Source organism: Felis catus, chromosome A3, assembly GCF_018350175.1.
Source record: "Felis catus isolate Fca126 chromosome A3, F.catus_Fca126_mat1.0, whole genome shotgun sequence".
Lineage (NCBI taxonomy): Eukaryota > Metazoa > Chordata > Mammalia > Carnivora > Felidae > Felis > Felis catus.
Window position 1 is genome coordinate 96522213 of NC_058370.1, and position 13351 is coordinate 96535563.

The following is a 13351-nucleotide window of genomic DNA, read 5'->3' on the forward strand; positions in this document are numbered from 1 at the left end:
GCCATCTATGTGTGGGATCTTCCCCTTCCCTCAGCATCATCTGTCCCATAGCTATCTGTAGTCTCTGTATCTCTAGTTGATTGACAGAACAGATCTTATTGGCATTTTGTGCCTCAGAAGGTGCAAGAGGAATATAGCTAATTTCAACCAATCTCTGCATTGCTGCATCCTCTTAATGAGCCCTAATTTCATGAACCCAAGTGCCCACCTAAAGTGAGCACATCAGGATTATCTACTTGCCAGTTCTAATCATCTTCCAGTCCTGGAAGGGATTCTTCATGGGCATGTCCTACTTTGGAGTGCTATTTTAATGCAATCCTTAAATTTTCAAAGTAGTTTTCATAGGGCTGTGGCCCATATGAGCATCCCTTTGATAGGCCTCTTTTCCATTGCCCTTCTGCTTGACCATATGGCCAGACCAATCAGTCAGTTAAAAACCTAAATATAGAGGCAAAGCACATGCAGTTCAGCTCACTCTACTGATTTGTTTTTACTTTTCCACTAACAAAAGTAACTCACAGGAGAGTTTTTGCTATCATTTATATTTAAGTGTCAACATCAGTCACTAAATCTCATTCCTAGGTGAGTTTTACATATATATACACCTAATCTAATTTCTCTATGAAATCATATAACTTTATTTGCAGGAAAAGTGATTAAATATTTAATACATCTGACATGTATATAAAGGAGGATATTTTTGGCAGTCTTGAAAGCACACTTCTCAGGCAGCTGCCTTCTTTCTCATCCTCTGAGCAACAAGTCCACATCTTTTATTTGTATTCATGTTTTACTTTTCATAGTATTTAAATATTTTTATGTGACATTTTCATGGTAAGCCTGAGAGAGTAAAGAGAATGTATCATTACATATAGTTTATCAATAGGAAAATAATATTCAGAGAAGATATTTGATGTGCTTGAATCAATTTAGCCAACAAATGGCATATAGATCATTAAAACTTAAGTTCATTGCTTTGTTTTAATTTAAATATGGCCATTTCTAAACCAAGCCCTGCTTTAACAAAGGTTCTAGGGCTTTTCTGAACCTTCACTCTGTCTGTATTTCCACAATGGCAGATTTCTTGTGGTTTAACAATGTGCTAACTGGATGGAAACCAGGAAGGAGAGCTAAAATCCCAACACGGACCCTTGCGAAGCTTGGCACAAGCAAGTAATTGAGGTAATTCCTCATATAATTTTTGTAGAAATCTTTCCCTGCCCTTAGTGTTGAATTATCAGAATAATACAAGAGCATTTGAGTGTTTTCTTATGGGTATGTAGGGAAAGGTTCATTTATAAGATTGTAAATTGAAGAGCACCAAAACAATATTTATTGTCTGTTCCATATTACAATAGCAGAATGAGCTGCAAATATAGTGTTAGAAAAACTCCAAAATTTAAAGAATGTTCTAATCCCAATATATTTTAAGAACTGCCAAATCGTAATAGACAATTGAGGGGCACCTGGGTGGCTCAGCTGGTTAAGAGTCTGACTTCAGCTCAGGTCATGATCTCATGGTTTGTGAGTTTGAGCCCCACATCCAGCTCTGCACTGACAGGGTACAGCCTGCTTGGGATTCTCTCTCTCTCTCTCTCTCTCTCTCTCTCTCTCTCTCTCTCTGTCTCTCTCTCTCTCTCTCTCTCTCTCTCTCTTTGCTCCTCCCCAACTTGTATTTCTCTCTCTCTCTCTCTCTCTCTCTCAAAATAAATGAACTAAAAAAATTAAAAAAAGAAACAAATAGACAATTGAACAAAAAATATCTATCATCATTGTCATGAGAAAATATTAAGTACTTGCCTCACCAGCATAATATTTGATATTTGAGTATCATAAATAAATTCAAGAACCATCTGAAAGTAATTAGTAATGGGTTTTTTTCTTTGTGCTATATAAAAGACGATTTCAAAATCTGAGATGAGGTGTCAGTATTACTCTGTACTTTACATTTTCATGTTTAAATGAGGCAGTCCTAGAATCTAGATATTTGGATTTTTAAGTAAATTCTTTTGGGAGTTAACTACTGACAGCCAAGTTTTAAAAATAAAACACCACACCCAACAACCTTGTGCAGCTAAATAAAATGTGCCAATGAGCCGTACCTTGTAAGCTCTGATATGTGACCTCTATCTGAATATAGTTTATTTAACCATGAAAATGTGAAGTACTAAACTTGTTGTCTTACCATAAATAATTATAACAGGCTATAAGAAACAATGCCCTCTATGAATGAAAATTTACTAGATAGACAATGAAACTAGAAAAATGTAACTCATTAGCAGGAAAATAAGCAGTCCATAGAAACTGACCCTAAGATAAAAGGATGTTAGAATTACCATAGAATAACATTAACACAGCTATTATACAAATTATCAAGAACTCAGAAGAAATATGCTATTAAAAAATGAACAGATGAAGAATTTGAGTAGAGAAATGGAAACTACAAAGGAAATTGAAATAGAAATTCTGGAAGTAAAAAGTAAATATCTAAAATTAAAAATTACTGGATAGGTTTAACACAAGTATAGAAATAACAATAAGAAGAAAAACACCTAAAAAAATTTGGAGGAAAATGAACAGAATCTCAGTGAACCAGGGGAAATACAAAATAGTCTATCACACATGTTATTACTTCCAACAAGAAAAAAAGAGAAAGAATTGGGCCAAAATAAAAGTTTGATAAAATGTTAAAAATTTCCCTAAAAAATGTTAAGGAAAATATTTTTTTATTCTTTAAAATTAAAAAAAAAATAATGTTCATTTTTAAGAGAGAGAGACAGAGCATGAATGGGCATGGGGCAGAGACAGAGAGGGAGACACAGAATCCTAAACAGGCTTCAGGTTCTGAGCTGTCAGCACAGAGCACGACTCAGGGCTGAACTCTGAAACTGTGAGATCATGACCTCAGCTGAAGTCGAAGGCTTAACTGACTGAGCCACCCAGGTGGCCCAAGGAAAAATAATTTTAAAAACTCAAAAAACTAATGGATGGAATCAGTTGCAAACTGTCAGTTTGTTGAGGATAAAGACTTATATTGTAGTATTTCCAAAGTCCATGGTATAAATATACCAATCAATTTCAAGCTCCTGATTTGGTTTAACAAGAGAAAAAAAAATTATAACTAAAATTTCTAATAGTAAAATATTGGATTTTTTTCCCACTAAAAGTACATATGTATTGTATTGAAAAGCCTAACTAATGATATAAGACAACACAAGCATCAATAAATGATAAATTTAGTGTCTTGATTAAGTATATACAATATCACTCAGTAATGTTAATCTTCATGCCATAAATTGTCAAAACAAAACAAAACAAAACAAAACCAAAACCAAAACACAAGCTGAGATTCACTCTTGAAAACAAAAAGCATGCATTCTTAAAGATAACCAAAGCCCAGAAGATGACAAGAAATGCTAATAAATATTCCTGGATTAATAAATTAATTTCTAGATTAATGTAACTAAATGTTGTGCCTGACATTGAATTGGACCCCAGTCTTAAAAAAAAAAAAGAACAACAAAATAACTATAAAGGATATACTTTATAAAGTATAAAGGACATGATTGATGAAATTAGAATATGGATTTGGGATTTGATAATAAAATTGAATTAATGTTAAATTTCTTCATTTTGATAGCTGTTCTCTGTTTCTATGATATAACAATATTGTTCTTAAGGAATAAAAGTGAAAATTTTAGGGGTAAAGGGAGCAAGTGTTTCCAACTTACTTTTAAAGGATTCAGAAAAAAAATCATTTGTCATTCTACTAATATGATAAAGTGATATCTGTAATAAATATTTACATATATATAACATAAAATATATTGAATTTACATAGGATACATATACAAACATATATGACAGATTTATAAAGAAAGGCAAATAAAAACAATTGATAAATTTGGTTAAAAAGTAATGGGGTTCCTTGAACTACTTTTGCACTTTCTTTATGTTTGATGCTATATCAAAACATAATGTTATAAATTTAAAAATGAACAAACATATAACCAAAGCTGTGGCTATACATGGCCAGCATTTCCATGGGGCAATAATTATCTGAATTCTAGTCGCAGCAAGTCTTTTTATATGAACATAAATTCCACCACCATCATGAATCATGTTTCCTAATCCATAAACTTGGTAGTGTTAGTTTTAACTACACCTAAAGTATTTCACTCATTTATGTGCCTTACACCTAAAGGCAGAAGAGTTTGCAACCCTTAGTCCAAAAGTAAAGATTGTTATAGGATAGAGTCAATAATATGCTAGACACAATATTTAACAATCAGTTCTTTGTGATGGGAACAAAAAGCTCCTATTGGTAACATCTGCCAATATACATAGCATACATACTCCCACTATGGCCATTTTAAAGCTACCAACATGAGATTATAAAACAATGCTGGGAAGAGTTGCACAATCAGCTTGTATGAGCTCCTACAAGCCAGTTCAAGCACATCATTGGCTGGGACTGCCAAACTATCCCAGATTTCCCTAGTTTAGATGGAACTTAAAGGGTATGCAGACTTGAAGAGAGTATAACAGGGGAAGAGAAATTACATTGTCAGAAATGGCAAAACAATACTTAAGACCTTGCTATAGGGCTTTATATGTTAATGGTATATACATACAGTCTGAGGAAAAAATTTAGAACAGTAATTTAGAAAGTTTAGGACTGCAGGACTTCCAGTTTGAAGTATATTTTGCCTTCCTGGATATTTAATCAGTTGAATTGCTGAGTTGTTTCAACTTGGCCATTTCAACATACTATTTTTCTAAGGTGCATTTTCCCTTTTGCTTTCTCATTTACAAAACTGATCTAATTGCTTTCAGATACTTAAGTGGAGCTATGGAGTTATCAGTTTTGTTTTTATTAATTCTCTCCCATCTATTAAAAACAAACAAATTACAGACTAACCCCTATCTATTTGAATGACAGTTTTTGGTTTAAGCGCTTAAAGCAATCCACAGACTTGAGCTAATTTTCTCACTCAATGGGACTATAACATTTTCCACTACCTTCTGTGATTAATGAGACACTATTAACACAAAAAACAAACCAAAAAAAAAAAAAAAAAAAAACTAAGCTTGTCAGAAAATAAGGTGGGATTCAGCAAAGGCCCTGAGAAAAATTGATACACTTATGCAAATTTGTAATTGTAATTACATTTTTTTATTATGTTGAGCTTCTTCGGTTTTAGTTCCCCAACCAGATTAATTGTCTCACTGTTACATAATATGGCATTTTAGTCCTGGTGGTTGGTAAATTACTGGTCTTCTTTCTCAGCTTAAATTATGTGCTTTTGTTTTCTAAATGTTTGCTCTGTTCTATCTCAAAGTTTCTCACCTTGTGTAATTTCAGCTTTAAGCAGGTCAATAATTCTGTCACTGATTATAAATGGTTGAAAATTTACCCTGTTTGCTGCTAACTAATTAGCCTTCCACATTTTCATGGATGCTGGCAAAAGACATGAGCCTTATGAGACAGAGAAAAGGAGGCTTTATTACACCCAGCACACCATCCAACATGGGTTTCACATTTACCATGATACCTTCTGCTCCTAAGTCTCATGAGGCAGAAGTTTCAAGTGCAGTGGCTTTGCCTCAGAGCTGAAGAATCCTGAGATTAGAGGGCACTGATCTTTTATATTTGGCTTTAGGCAAACTTTCACAGATTTTTCCACAGAAGGAGACATTATATATATACAATTTTCTGTAGCAAAAGTTCTCACGCTCTCTGCTGGAAGGAGATACTATCTCTATCTTCCAAAGCTGCTCACTATATAAGCACTCCTGAAAAGATACCCTAGAGCAAAAGTTGCCAATGTCTCTGCGAACAATGCATGGAAATAAGATATCCATAGAATATTTTCTTTTAAACCACATAGTACAAAAATTCTTACCAAATAGACTGTTAGGAGGATTAAAAAGACATGATTAAGAATTTGAAATCTAAGGCATAGTGCTCTAGCAAATGTAAAATCTCTCCATTGAATTGAATGCATTTACCAGTCATGGGTCATTAACACTTTAATGTGCAAAAATTTATTGGTATATTCCCAAGTTAAAATATAGTAAGGGTTGGCTTTGATGTGAAGAACATATATCCTTCTCTACTAGATGGGTAAGAGTCCTCTGGAAAACAATGATAAACTTAGTCTTTGTGGGAATGGAGGAAAGTCATGATTTAAAAATTAAATTAGAATTCCAGACAATTTTAGCCATACTGTTACCATTTTCACTTCAATCTGCATAAATTTCCATCTGTATGTACGACTGTGCATTCAGAGTAATAATCTTTTTTCTCTCATCATAATGGATGTGCATCAGTGTTTCTGATTGACCTTTTCCCTCATTTTCAGTAAAATTTTATCTCAGTGACTTTCCATTATCAAACCAATGTTGCTTTTTTTTTCTTTAGCGTGCACTTTCACATTCCATCTCTCTCTCTCCCCCTTTTCCTCTGTTTTATCCTCCACTGATTGGAGGCAGTACTCGTACTTATGTGTATGGAAATATGCATCTCTTCACTTTCCCCTCCTGCACTGTTGTGTAACAAATCGCCACAAAATTAGTAACTTAAAACAACACTCATTCACTACTTCACAGTTCGGTAGGGCAGAAGTCTGGGCACGGCACAGCTGGGTTGTGGGATCACAACGTCCAAAGCTGAAATAACTTGTTAGTTGGGTTGGTTCTCACCTGAATGCTCTGAGGAACAATCTAGGATCACTGGGGTAGTCGGCAGAATTTAGCTCCCTGCTGCTTGTAAGCTGGTCTCCATTTCCTTTCTGGCCGTCAGTTGAGGTTCCCTCACAGCCTCTGAGAGCCTCAATGGCCTTGCAAGCACGACTGCTCCCCCAAAAGGCGAGGGCCAGTCCAGTTCAGCCAGCCACCACCTGACGGACCGCCCAGTGCCTCGGCGCTCCTACTCTCGGCTTGCTGCTGCTCCGCCCTGCACACCACCCAATTCCGCCTGACCCAGCCAGAATCCCCATGCCCTGTCCAGGTGTGGTGGGGTGCATGGGACTTCTGCAGGCAGGACTTCCAAGGGCAGCTCGCCTGACTCTGTTCCCTTCCCGCAGGTGCTGTGAGTCCCCGCGAGATTTGGTTTGCACGCTGGGAAGTGGTCAAAGCTGAGTTTCAGCCTGTTTCCACCCTCCTCTGAGATCCCCATCCGTCTCCTGCCCTCCTGCGAGGCTGTGGTCACTTTAGAATTCTGCCTATCACTGGGATCATTTGATTAAGCCAATCCATCTAGGATAATCTCCCTTTTAAAAAGCCAGTTTTGCCAAATAAAATAACCTAATCACAGATGTGATATCCCTTTCTATTTATGTATCACTCCCCACACTCCCTGGGAAGAATTATACAAGCAGTGGGTCATTGAGTTTCATTTTAGAATTCTGCTACCACATGCATTGTATAACCAAGTTGTAACTTTGCATTACAAAGTTTCCCATGAAACATCTGCAATTTTACTTTTAAACTAAGAATCAAAAAAAAAAAGTAGGATTTTCTTTTATGATCAACCTGTTTCATTTCTTTAGTAGCCAAAAAGATCTGCTATTATACATGAAACAATGAGTCATGGCAGAAACATGCAAAACCTCATTATAATGTAAAACTCTCCAGCATTTTAGAGTTTGTTACCAATTAACAAGTAAAACATATAATCCTTGTTCTTGAAAATTCACATTGTTTTCTAGGAGAAGAGAGGTAAATAGATAAGAATTTAAAACTGGCATAAGAAAGTTTAGTGCATCAACAAATGTCTGTAAGTATATTATTAACTAAAAATGTGGTTAAAATGGCATTTTTATGGGGAGTACATTATATACTGCTAGGTAACAGCATTACAACAAAGTTACAAGCTTAAAACAATGCACTTTTATCACATGCTTTCAGCAGGTCAGGACTGCATGTCATCTGCTTAGGTTCTCAGAATGTTCCAAAGTAATGCTGGGCTACATTCTCAACTGGAAGCTCAATTTGGGAAGAATCCACTGCAAGCTCACTTGGTTGTTGACAAGATTCATTTCCTTACAACTGTACTACTGAAGGCCTCAGCTTGTTTTTGGCTGTTGGCTTGAGGCTGTCCTCAGCTCTTAGATGCTGCTGAAATTCCATATCATGTGGACTTTTCCAACATGAACACTTACTGCAGTTAGGAAGAAAGGAGTCTGTAGCATGAGTCTGCTAGCGAAACAGAATCTTACATAAAGTAATGCAATCACAAGAGTGATATCTCATCACCTTTGATATATTCTACTAGTTAGAAGTAAGATACAGAGGTAGTTAAGGACTATGGATTATATAAAGGTATTAACACCAGGACATGGGGATCATGGTGGGTGGGGGGACATTTTAGAATCCGTCTGTCACTATAAAATGAAAGTGGAAAAGTCACCATGGGATGAAGATGGATGAGAAGGAAAGAATAATTATGGGCTTTGAATGATAGGTAATGATTTGGAAAGACAGATCTGGAGGGTGGAGGGTGAGTATAATTTTGAGCCCTGATATACCAACCAACATCAACAGTCTTTGCTGTGGAAAATGTTACTGGCAACTACATCAAGCGGATGACAGCACCGATAGAGAAAACCTCTAAAAAGTCAAGATCAGAATAGTTCTGTTCATGTGCAGGTGCCCTAGAAGTCTGTCTCACAGATGATCTGAACTTCTGGTCCAATATATCAGGCACGTCTCAGAGACTGTAGAAATTAAACCTAAACCAAGTTAAACACAGTTTATTAACATAATGAAGTTGATAGGTAGTTTAAGGAGTCCACCAGGTTGCAGTGGTAAAACTGACAGTATTTAACAATATCTTATTTACCATTTAATAATTGCCTTTCTTTTTTAGATTTCATCCTTAGATAATTTCTTTACATAGGGTAAAACAAAGATGATTTGCATGTTCCTCAGCTCACATCCAAATCAACAGAAGAATGTTACTCTCCCAGAGTCCAAAGTCATCCCTGAAAAAAAAAACCACTGTGATTTATCCTTCATAGATTAAATAAATCTTTCTACATCAATGACCTTATCTTGTGGGATGGAAAAATATAATTGGCCAGATAGCCTGCATCAGGTATTATTTTTCAAAGGAAGACTCTGTCATCTGATTTGCAACTTCAAAAGCTGAGACAAAATAAGTAAACTTCACTGTTAAAAAAAAAAAATGACAAACCATCTCCTAAAAAATGTAATAGGTATTATGATAAAGTCATCATAATATTTATATGTATTTTCTCTAAATGTTTTCACTTATTAAAAAAAGTTAAATTTAAAAATTCATCTGAATAATAATCAGGAATACTCAGCAGCACGTGAACGTACTTTGTAAAGTCTAAAGTAGCCTAAACATGTTAGTTTATGTCAGTTATTTGTATTAAACTTTTTAAGTTGGTAAATTTAAGGATTTTTATTCAATATAAGGATATTGATATAGAATTTCAGTGTGACTTTTAAACAAAATTCAATATAATAACATATATAACAGTAATGGATGGATTTTTACCCACAACATCTCCACCTATCGTGAACTTCTTATCATAACTAACCGTACTTCTCTCTAAAGAGTTGAACTATTAGCCTCCGGTATATTCTCTGCTGGAGTGTATCTGCTGAACAATATTATTTGTTTTATAAAGAAATCTCCAGGGGGGCCTGGGTGGCTCAATCGGTTAAGCGTCCGACTTCAGCCAGGTCACGATCTCGCGGTCCGTGAGTTCGAGCCCCGCGTCGGGCTCTGTGCTGACCGCTCAGAGCCTGGAGCCTGTTTCAGATTCTGTGTCTCCCTCTCTCTGACCCTCCCCCGTTCATGCTCTGTCTCTCTCTGTCCCAAAAATAAATAAACGTTAAAAAAAATTAAAAAAAAATCTCCAGAAGAAACTCCACAAAATTTCCAAGAAAATGAAATGATATTTAATTTGGTAGTCGTGTAGTTCATTTTTATTTTTAAGCACAAGTGAATATATTGGGTATAAATTAATCGGTAAAAATAATATTTCATTTTTTCTCTCTCAATTTTTTGGTTTCTGTGTAGCGGTTATCAGAATTTTTTCCACTTTATCTTAAATTGTCCCTGTAATAAATATTCTAATTAAATCCAAACCAAATCAATATGAATTTATTCATTTATTTACAAGATGTTCTATATAAGTTCATCCACATGGATGGGTGGATGCCATATAGTGCATGGAACCATTATACCTTCTGTTTGGCCAGAGACATACTAGATTTATTCATGCTGTCCCAGAAAAATTCCTAAAAGCCCCTCCTTTCACTTTCACTGGGTTATATGATAAATTATATGGTCTCCCTAGTCCTGCAAACATGCCATATGCTCTAAGATTGCTACTGGATTATTATTTTTTAAATCCTAAATGTCATAATTTTATCTGTAACTATTTTACAAGGACACTTGAAAATATCAGGCAGATTAGTAGCACAATAACAAAATAGTAACAATCCTCAATACCAATACATATCCAACCAGTGTTCAAAATACCTCAATGTTTAGTATATTTACAGCTTGTTTGACTCAGGATCCAGATAGATTCTTTACATTGCAATTGGCTTATATGGCCCTTTGCAGTAGCTTTACTCTATATTTATCTCCAGGGATGTCTGGAGCCATACTAATGACTATTGATCAAGATAAGAAGGAAATGCCCTCACTAGCTAAACAGTTGAACTATTTAATGTCCCAACACTCACCTGGAAGGACTCTGTGCCAGTTTACCCACAGTGATAATTGTTAAGGGTAGTGACTGATGATCATGACTAATTTGTCTGGTTATACAGTTTGATTTTGGCTCTGTGACCAATAAGGTATAGAAGATTCCTCACAAAATACGTGACTTAGCTTCCCTGAGACCAAGAGATCTCACATATATCTTGACAGTTCGTAATCTAAAGAAGTGAATCTGGTACACCTGAAAAACGACATTGAAGCCTGCACCTGAAAGTGTGTCTGGACTTTCTTTCTCCTGGTATATTGAATTCCTTGTCTTTACAAAAGCATTAATTAGGTATACCATGGTAGGCCATTGTGAGTCTTTTCAATTAGTTGGAATGATGCCTAATTACTGCAGTAATAGTAGCTGCCATTGATGACTACTGCTTAACTCCATTACATTGTTAAAAGCTAAAGAGGCTATTATTAAAGTTTTTACATACCTTATTTACTTACTGAATAATGCACATCTGTAATTTAAAAAGTTTCTTGATTATTTAGTTACCATGAAGTACAGTTGGTAATACAAGGTAAATGGTATGTTCCTTTTTTTAAACAGTTTTCGAATTTGTGAGTTATTTCCCTTGTAATTGTTGGCAGGACTATAGGTTGTTAAACGAGGGCCTCAGTTCCTCACTGGCCATTGGTCAGAGGCCTCTTTTAATTTCTTTCCATTAAGCCTCTCCAATAAGGCAGCTCACTTCATCAAAATGTGCAACTGAGAAAACAGCAGAGACAGCGAACAAGATGAAATTCCCAATCATTTGAAACTGCATCACAGAAGTGATGTCCCACCACCTTTACTGTAGTCTGCTGGTTAGAAGCAAGCTGTTAGAATCAGCCCGTACTAAATTAGGGGTATGACACAGGGCTTAAAAACCAGGAGATGGGTACCATCTTGGAAGTCTGCTCATCACACATGTATCCACATACAGTCAGAGATTGAGAGAATATATTGGGAATTATAATGAAGAGAGTTAATTAAGAGTTTATGAATAAATATTTTTAGAAGAAATGAATGATATAAATCCATAGTCAGAAAAAATATCTATAAAACAAGATAAATGCACTGTAAGCCACAAGTCACAAAAAGACAATGTAATCAAAACTATAAAACACCAAAAACAAAGAGATTTTTAAAGAGATTAACAATGGATCGCCAAGGATTAATATTTGTGGTGACAGCAGATTTCACATCAGCAACAATGAAAGTTAGAAAAAAGTAAAACAGTATCATCAAAGATATGAGCAAATTTTCAATTTAAGATTCTATGTCGGGGCACCTGGGTGACTCAGTCTGTTAAGTGTCTGATTCTTGATTTCAGCCCGGGTCATGATCTCACGGTGAGACTGAGCCCTGTGTTGGGCATGGCACTGGGCGTGGAGCCTGCTTCAGAGCCTGCTTTAGATTCTCTCCCTCTTCCTCTGCTCCTCCCCTGTTTGTACTCTCTTACTCTCTCTCAAAAGATTAAAAAAAAATTGTCAAATAAAACTATATTTCATGACAAATGGTGATGTGTTTCATTTATTTATTGTAGGAATTTCTAATGTATATATTTCAAGAAAAAGGAAAATTGTTCCCAATAAAGGGTAAAATAAGAAGGAATAAGTTGCAGTGAGAAATATTAGCAAATTAGCTAGTAAATGTTGACATAAATCTAACCTCATTTTTGTGGTAAATAATAATTATAATAAATTAAAAAAAATAAGACTTGTTTGACAAGAGCAAACAATTCAGGAGGAAGTTAATAAAAACATTCTTCTGATATCCATATATTAATTGTAAGAAGAGTTAAATATTGATTAACTTTAGATTTTGTTGCAGACATATGGTAAAAATTTAGAGTACCCATTAAAATAATGGACATAGAGGTGAAATTAGTACTAGAAAAAACAAAAGATGATATTACAGAAAGAAAAAAATCAATGGAGAAAGAATGCATGACATCAAATCATCATTATTGTCAAGGCCTTAAGTGCACTTAATCTCTCAGTTAAGGGAAAGAGCTTTTCAAATTTCATATAAAAATCAGCTAAGCTTTTACAGGTGAAACATATAAAAACTAATAATGGAAATGATAAAAATAATAATAGAAAAAAAAAAGATTTTCCAGGAAAATACAATCAGGATGAAACTAGTGTAGATATAGTAGTTTTAGTCATATTAGACTTTAATATGAGAAGGATTAGGATGAAAGTTGTCATTCTATAATGACAAATTAAGTCATTCAAATCCTAGTCATCAGTAAGATATTACAATTTTTAACTTGTAAGTTCCTGATAAAAATATTAATCATTCAGAAAGGTACAAATTAATAGAAAAAATGACAAAGCTATTAACATCATGAGAGAAGATGTCTTGATTATCAATCAAAAATACTAGACATTAGTAAAATCTATATGAAAAATAAAAGGAATAAACTTGATATATAGGCATATAGAAAATTCTGAAATGAATAATTGGAAAATGTAGCCTTCCCAAGCTTGCACTGTTGATTTATAATTATTGATTTTGTACATTATTATAAAGCAAGTACAACATTTAATTAAAATTATCGTGATCATACAACCCATGTCTCTGATGAAAAGGCTATATATTAC